Source organism: Cyprinodon variegatus, unplaced genomic scaffold, assembly GCF_000732505.1.
Source record: "Cyprinodon variegatus isolate N-32 unplaced genomic scaffold, C_variegatus-1.0 Scaffold169, whole genome shotgun sequence".
Taxonomy (NCBI): domain Eukaryota; kingdom Metazoa; phylum Chordata; class Actinopteri; order Cyprinodontiformes; family Cyprinodontidae; genus Cyprinodon; species Cyprinodon variegatus.
The window spans coordinates 924,162-931,998 of NW_015150622.1; the positions used below are offsets into that span (position 1 = coordinate 924,162).

Sequence of the window (7,837 nt, forward strand, 5' to 3'; positions counted from 1 at the left end):
ATCGGATTAGAATCTTCAGTCTGACATGTTTACATGAAACATTTTTGATCTGATCAGGCCTTCAATCCAATTATTTGTGTCCATGTAAACGTAGCTGGTGATGAATGTGATCTGTAGAGTTAACTTTGGATTGGAGACATTTTTTATTTAGGAAAACTGAATTTTCAAAACCATACGTTTGTTTAAAGTTTAATTTCTGGATTGCATTTTTTTATTAGCATTTTTGAAAACTTGTTTTTTTTATTGTTTCGTTTTTTGCTAGCAACAACAATAATAAAAAAAAATGTATCTTTAGAATAGTTGACAGACATTTTCCCTGTGGAGTAGAAGAGCAGGTAGGGCGGTCCTAAGGCTGATTTATACTCAGAAACCAGGTTGTCAGACTCTCATCTGCACCTTTCCCAAACTGTAGGTGACCGTAGACAGTGCAGCAGACAGGAGGCCTCTGATTGGTCAAATCCACATCCGCTTTACTCTATGCGTATTTCCTGTTTGGTACCTTACCAGCTTGTTTTGTTTGTATGACCACCATTGTGGAAAACGACTCGTGAAGTTGGACCAGCCAGAAGAGCGAGGTGTGCGAGAACGCTGGGACATTTTTCCACCTGGATCCCCGCTCTTTCTCGCCCTCATGTCCCACCGTTGTCTCGCAAACTTGTCCCCACTTCCTCGCCGCCTCGGCCGTATCTAGACCCATAGCTAGTTCCTGATTGTTCCTCTTGCGTTGTGGCATGGAATAACATAGCGCAGACCACGCTTCAATATTGGGCATAAGTAAAAAATTTTTACATGTGACATGGGCGTTTCTTACCTACCTTTCTGGAAAAATCGCCCTCTACCCTTTCAATAGAAAATGGAAATGATGTCACTCCGAAAGAGGAAAACATTTATTTGGAATTTGTTAATCCTAGCTTATATTTTCACACTTTTTGCTCTTTACACATAAAAAAAAAACGAGTATATGATGTATAATTTACATAGACACATATTAAACATGCTCATCAGTATAGCTGAGCTCTCATTTAGCTTGAATGCGCTGCCATTTTTCATTTGGTTTAAATTAACAGCCTTTCTTCTGCTGCGCATTAATAGCCGACTTCAGCAACACCTCTTTGGGTCATCTTCATAATTAAACTTTAGCTTCACAAAGGGAAGAGCTAGTCATTATTTTTTTCCTCTCGAAAAAAAACTAATTAAGACTGATTAGTCTGTGATGACATGAAACAAAATTCAAAATTGCGTATGACACTTTGACTTGGTGTTTGAGTAGAGATGAAGCATTTAGTCATGCCTGTAATATGTTTACCGCACACTTGGTTAATTGTCTAGGGAACCGGTTAAGTACAGTGTGATTTGCATTTTGAATTTTGATTCAATAATAAGAAGAGAGGCAGGGATTGAAAACCAAAGTGTACTTATAGATGCGTCCGTTAGAGTTTGGTTTTCTCTTCTATAGCTGTCAGTGTCTTAAAAAATCTAAATAAGCCTGTGAATATCTTTTAAGATAATCTTTTACTTAATGTATTACAGCGGTTTGAAAAATGTCTTTTATTTGATTGAAAATGAGATTTTCTGCATTTCAAAAAGCTTTTGAAGGGATGCTTTGTTTCTGCCTATATCAAATGTGAGTGTCATAAGGGGAAAAGAAAACTCCAATCTGTGTTTCACCCCTCCCTCTAAGGAGGAGCAGGGACTCATGGCTGACGGAACAAATTCAAAGAATGGTGGCAGGAAGGGGGTCACATGAACACATGTTCAGTTCTATACCAGCGAACAAAACAAAATGCAAACGGAAAGCTAAGATGTCTGTGTTTAGAATATGTTGCAGCCATATGGCTATAATCTATTTTCTCCTGACTTAGCTCTGGCTTTTCTCTGATATTGCAATCTTGTTTGGCCTGAACCATATGTTCACACTTTAAGTGGAAGGGATCCTCTGGCATCTGGAGCATCCTTATGCACCAGCACCTTCCAGGGTTCTCTGAGCGGCATACTGGTTCCAAGGCCAATGAACCTCAGCAAGACATGGAAAAGGGTTGCCAAGTGATTCAACTTTGATTTAATTAGCAGAAGGTTAATTTGGAGAAAAAGTCAACTGAAACAAAGGAGAAAAACATGCTGACATTTGTTACTTAACATTTGTTGTTTCTAGAAAGGATGCAAAAATGGCAACAAGAAAAAAAAAGTATGACAAATGTATGGCTACAAAAATGTATAAAGGTCAGTCAGTTGTTCTTAAATAGTACTTTGATTTGAGCAGGTCAGTAAGATGTCACAATGGATTAAGATGATTTTGGTTTAAAAGAAGAACTTCTCCATTACTTTACTTTAAGAGGATGATATTGAATTACCTTATTTAAAGGGCAATAATAATATAATAAAATACTTTTATTGGAAGATATTCTTATTTACTTGCTCAAATAAAAGACAGTACTACATCGTTTTAGGCACTCAGAGGCCCCGAGGGGAGCTAACCTCTACTCTTCCTCGTCACAACGGTCCTTCACTGCAAAAAATCTGAATCTAGATAAGTCATTTTTTCTTGAAATAAGTGCATTTGTTCTTGAATTGTTGAGGTAAAAGAGACATTTTGCCAATGGAACAAGACAATTTACACTTCAAATAAGAAAACACAATTGCTTGTCTTATTTCAAGTGCATATTATCTAATTATCTTATTTTAAGAGTAAAATTACTCATTCCATTAGCAAACTATCTCATTTACCTGCTCAAATTAAGGGTAAATACCCTTAATCTAAGAAATGTTTTACTTATTTCTAGATCGTTTTTGTAGTGTCCACTAAGCGTGTGGAAGGCAAAATGACACCTTAGTACCACCTTAAGATATATATATATATATATATATATATATATATATATATATATATATTACTTAAAAAGAACAAGTTCAAAGTTCAGTTTGCTCACCTTAATAGTTAACTTTTTTAAAAATTTGTAAGTAAATAAAAAGTACATTTTCTCTTTATAAAGAATAGATATTAGCGTTACCAAAAATTTATTTATTTTTTTTTACCTTTGCACAAAGTAACAACTGTAGCTTTCAATAGGTCTGTCTGTCTGTCTGTCTGTCTATTTCCTACAGTTGACTGTTTTCCGCTCCTTAAATTCCTCATGGTAAGCATGGTTCAATTGCATATTCCCCACTATAATGTTTAGTATTTTATTAAATACAGTATTTTGGCCACTGCACTTCCATTATGCAAAAAGCTGTTAAAGGGAGAGAGAGAGAGACGCAGCTGATCAGCTGCTGATGATCGTCAGCTAGTGTCACATCAGCTTCTAAATCTTATCAGGTTAATGCTGCTTTTTTTACTTTTTCTTTTTTTATTCTTCACATATTCAATGAAAAGAGCCTTTCCAACCAATCCCACGTGTAACTTTTTTCGGGTTCGCTGTATGTCTGTATTTTTGTAAAAAAAAAAGACAAAAAAACATCTTGTGTGAATTATACATCATTAGCCTCATTAGAATCTGTTTATTGAGAAACTTAGGGTCCAGTAATAATTTCCTCTGGTGCATATTGAACATGCACTCTAAAAAAAACATTTTCTCATCTTGTTTGAAGGAAATTGATTCAGTCTTCCTTATGATGTTAGTGGATTGAACAACTGTGGAAGATAGCTGTCACATCTCTTTATGCCTTAGCAGTAGGTAGAGTTCCCTATCCGAAGCAATGTCAGACCACCAGATGCATGCAGTCTCCATGGGAATCTGCCAACATCACCCTGTGGGACGCTGGTTGTCTCTACCTCTTCCCACATTTTTGGACTTAGATGTTAATCACAGCATACTTGTGTAGCTTGAACAGAACAACCACAGCTCTTATTGCTTGGATGGCGCCGTTGTTCCCCCAGTTGGATTCAGAGATGTTGCTATGGAGACAGTCCAAAAAAAAAAAAACAGCAGCGTCGTCTTACATGTTGGTATAAACACTGCTCATGTCCTTGCAGCTATATATAATTCATCCTGCTGTCCAAGTGACGGACATTAGCAGGAACAAACAGCAATGCTGGTGTCGTCTAAGTCAGTCTAAGGCTCTGCTGTCCAGCCTTCGTCTCCAACCACGCCACGGTCTGTACGCCCTAAAAGCTCAGTGCGTTCTATCCAAAGCATGCTCAACGCTACTTTCTATTACTCTAGCTTCCCAGAAATTCATACTAGAGAGACGCTCATGCTTTAGATCAGTGGCTCCCAAAATAAGGGTTAGATTCCCACTGGTGTGGATCACAAGATGATTTTAAAAATTAGTGGAGCCAAAATGCTTATTAAAATTGATAAATGTGAATGTTCCATGCAAAATATATACTATGAATTACCTGGATATTTTGTTTATATTTATCAAAGTGTTACAATTACCTTGACAATAATTTATAAAATGTACAATTAAACAATTACATGTTGTATTAAAATATAAAAAATAACATTTTATGTAAAAATTACATTTAATTTTGAAACATTAATTTATTTAATAGTAATAAATATATTACTTCAAGATATTTTTTTTTCTGAATATAGAGTGAAATAATTGTTTAGGGTCTAGAGTTGAGAAGTTTGCGAAGGTTTTTTTTTAAAATAATGTATGGAGTGGATTTTGTTCCATTATTATGTAAAAGAAAATAACATGTTTTATAAATAGAAATGAAACATTAATCTTTTATTTGCATTAAGATTTTGAGAGTAACAGCTTTTTTCTCAGATTTTACTTTTTCAAAATGGTTTTCAGTATTCTATATTTTCCACTTTTTCATTACTTTTACAGTCTGTGATTTGTCTGTAATTTATTTAAATTCCTATTTTTCAGATTTAGTTTTACCAATGTCATTATTTTCAAATAACATTTTACGGATCGCGTTTTCTTCGGACCTCACTCGTACACATTCTGTTGGTCTGCAACATTTAACGTTAACAGCAACATTTGTATTGGTCAAGAGCGTGCCTTATGATTGAGCTTGAAATGAAGAGAATATTATATTCATATCAATCTGAAAAACTGATATTTGAGAAAGAAAATGGAAAATATAAAAAAAATAAGTTAATTTTAAAACCTTTTTTTCCCCACATCTCTTTATACAAAACATGCATTTTCTTGCACCAATAATGAAACAGATTTCATTCCATAGAACATATTTATACCTGTAATGTTTTAAAATGAAAGAAGTATCAACCTTACACTTTTATTCCGTTATTTTCTTCTAGTTTTTTCTAAACCATGAGGTGAATAAAAGTTGAAGCTACCAGATGGTTGAAGTTTTTAAACTGACTTATTTTTAGAAGTCAGTTTGTTCCTTTCCATCACTCGGCCATCCCTGCGGAGCGGAGTTGTGATTCTGCACTTTAGAGTGGAGGATCACAGCTGACCGCTGATCCTGACACAACCTTCATGTCTTGTGATTTGCTCTGAGGATGTGCACAGTCCTTATCAAAGTGCCCCGCCTGCTGATTATCTCTCCCTCTTTAAAAGACCAAAGCTGTGAGTAGAGTCTGTTGATGAGACTTTTCCACAGGGGCGAGGATGGCAGAGTGCTGCATTAAGAAGAAAGGCAGAAAAGAAAAAAAAGAAAAACATATTTTGAACGCGGCTTTGGCAGAACTGGATATACAGAACTAATTATGCACGGCACAGCATCCTAACATGCTAATTCATCACTCTGTAGTGTTTTACTAACTGCTGTTGGAATAAAATTAGATTCACTATAGAAGGTGTTCCGTTGTAGGCAGTAATTATACCTTTTGTGGGGGAAAAAACTGCATTAAAAGGCTATTAACTACAGTGTCAAGCCTTATGGAAACTTGCTGATTTCTGGGTCATAAACTGTGGCATTAAAAGAGAATATATAAATGAGAAATGCAAAAACTCTGAATGTTAATTTTTCTCCATTTATCCAGCATGACAGGACATGACAGGACAAGAAATGAGTTGTTTGTGTCTGAAAAGAAGTCTGCCCCCACTTACACTTTAAAAGGTACAGTAGCATCAGCTTCTAGCATCTCTTTGAAAAAGCTGTTGTTTAACGGAATCCATAAGAAGCCCTGCAGTTTGCAAAAATAAAACATAGATAACATGCAGAGCTCTTCCTGGCAAATTTGAAACTGTCACCCTAAGAAAACACAATCCAATGATAAAACTTGGCAGTTGGAGCCTCACATTGAGTCTTAGCGGGGCACAGTAGCTGGTAGGAGATGAGAGATAAATGAAGCAGAGGTTTCACTAACAAAGTACACCTACTTTGTTACCTTACTTAAGGGTTAATTTTATTCTTGGCAATCTATACTTTACTGGAGTCATTATTTTTTTGACTACTTCTTACTTCTACTCTTTACATTTTTTTTGCAATTATCTCTAATTTATACTCCTTATATATTTTTTAAATAGACTTGTTAGTCTATTTTGTCAGCCAATAGTAGCAAAGAGGCGATCTGAAACTAAGAGTAATAGCCAATCATTAGAAGAAGGGGGCGGGTCTTAGGAAAGCGCGTACATCCGCCTCTTGTTTCTTGTTCGAGTCGCCAGATAGATTGTGGTACAGTGCTGAAGTTCTACACCGAGAGTCATTTTGTGCCGTTTACGGCTCCATTCTAAGGAGAGACCTGTAAAAATAAAAATAAAAATACATAAATGAAACTTTGTGTTCGGAGAGATTGATGATAGAGAGAACGGAATTGCACGTAGTGGGCACAATGCCGTTCATGAACTCCGGGGAAGATGTCACAACCATAGATAAAGGTCTCAAAAATAAATAGCGCTGGGCATGGCTGGAGGAGACAGGGTGAGATGGCAAGCCATTTAGCAACTGGTGCAGGAAGTTAGGTCAACCAGGCGCTTGGTTCTGCATGCTGTGCTCCAGGAACGCTTAGCAGCAAAACTGGATATCAACAGAAATGTGGTTCATGCAAGTGGTAGACATAGATGCACTTTTGCCATCTTCTGGCTGTTTTTGGTTTTGGATTTTCATAATTCAAAATATGTGTTTCTTGTCTGTGTCGAAAAATTCCAGGCTCAGGATTTTGTTTTTGGTTTAATCCCAGCATTAATACAATTCATTTCTTTGGGGTAGGACTCGGTACTGCAGCAAGTTTTTGTTCACCACATACCAAAATAAATGGTTGTTCAAGGTGATGCAAAGTTAAATTTGACACTGTTACCATTAATTATGAAACTAAGAAAATTAAGTCTAAGGAAGTTGTCATCCAGAATTGTAGAAAAATGTTCCTTTCATAGGGTAGGTGATTATAATGCTTAAAGCTTCTGTCCTTAATTTTTTTTTTCTGCATTAATTTTACTTTAATACTTTAAGCAGTTTTTAAAACTGGTACTTTTACACTTTTACTTGAGTAAAAACCTTATGTTGATACTCTAACTTCTACAAAAGTGTTTTTAAACAGTAAGAGGTAAACTTAAAAAAAAATTAAGTGTAAGGTGATCAAATAAAGAAAATTTGTTATACAGTCTAAATACCAGATTCCCAATTTAACCTGCATCTGCCACTCCAGTAAAAAGGCTGTGTGACGTACACAACCTTTATAATCATTGAGAGCTTTTACACTGCCGCCAGGGTGTAAATACATAGGAACAATGATTAAAGATACAGAGTTAGGCTAATTCATGACATCTTTTTTAATTTATTTTAGACTTTGACAAACTTTAATGTGAGATTTCGTTTAGTACAGCTCTTATGACATTTCCATTTCCTAAAGTGAAATATACAATACAAACATTGGGTTCCCAATGGAATTTCCCATTGGGAACCTACTAGAAACTAAGTTGCTAACTGGTTAGCAAGATGCTTCCGACAAACCGGCCACAATCAAACTTGCTT

General features: G+C 35.7%; 1 protein-coding gene across 1 annotated transcript in view; it reads left to right on the forward strand.

Annotated features, from left to right (window-relative positions):
- Positions 1-7,837, forward strand: part of LOC107086972 (VPS10 domain-containing receptor SorCS3-like) — a 384,596-nt gene that overhangs the window by 131,834 nt on the left and 244,925 nt on the right. The gene's annotated exons all lie outside the window — the stretch shown is intronic.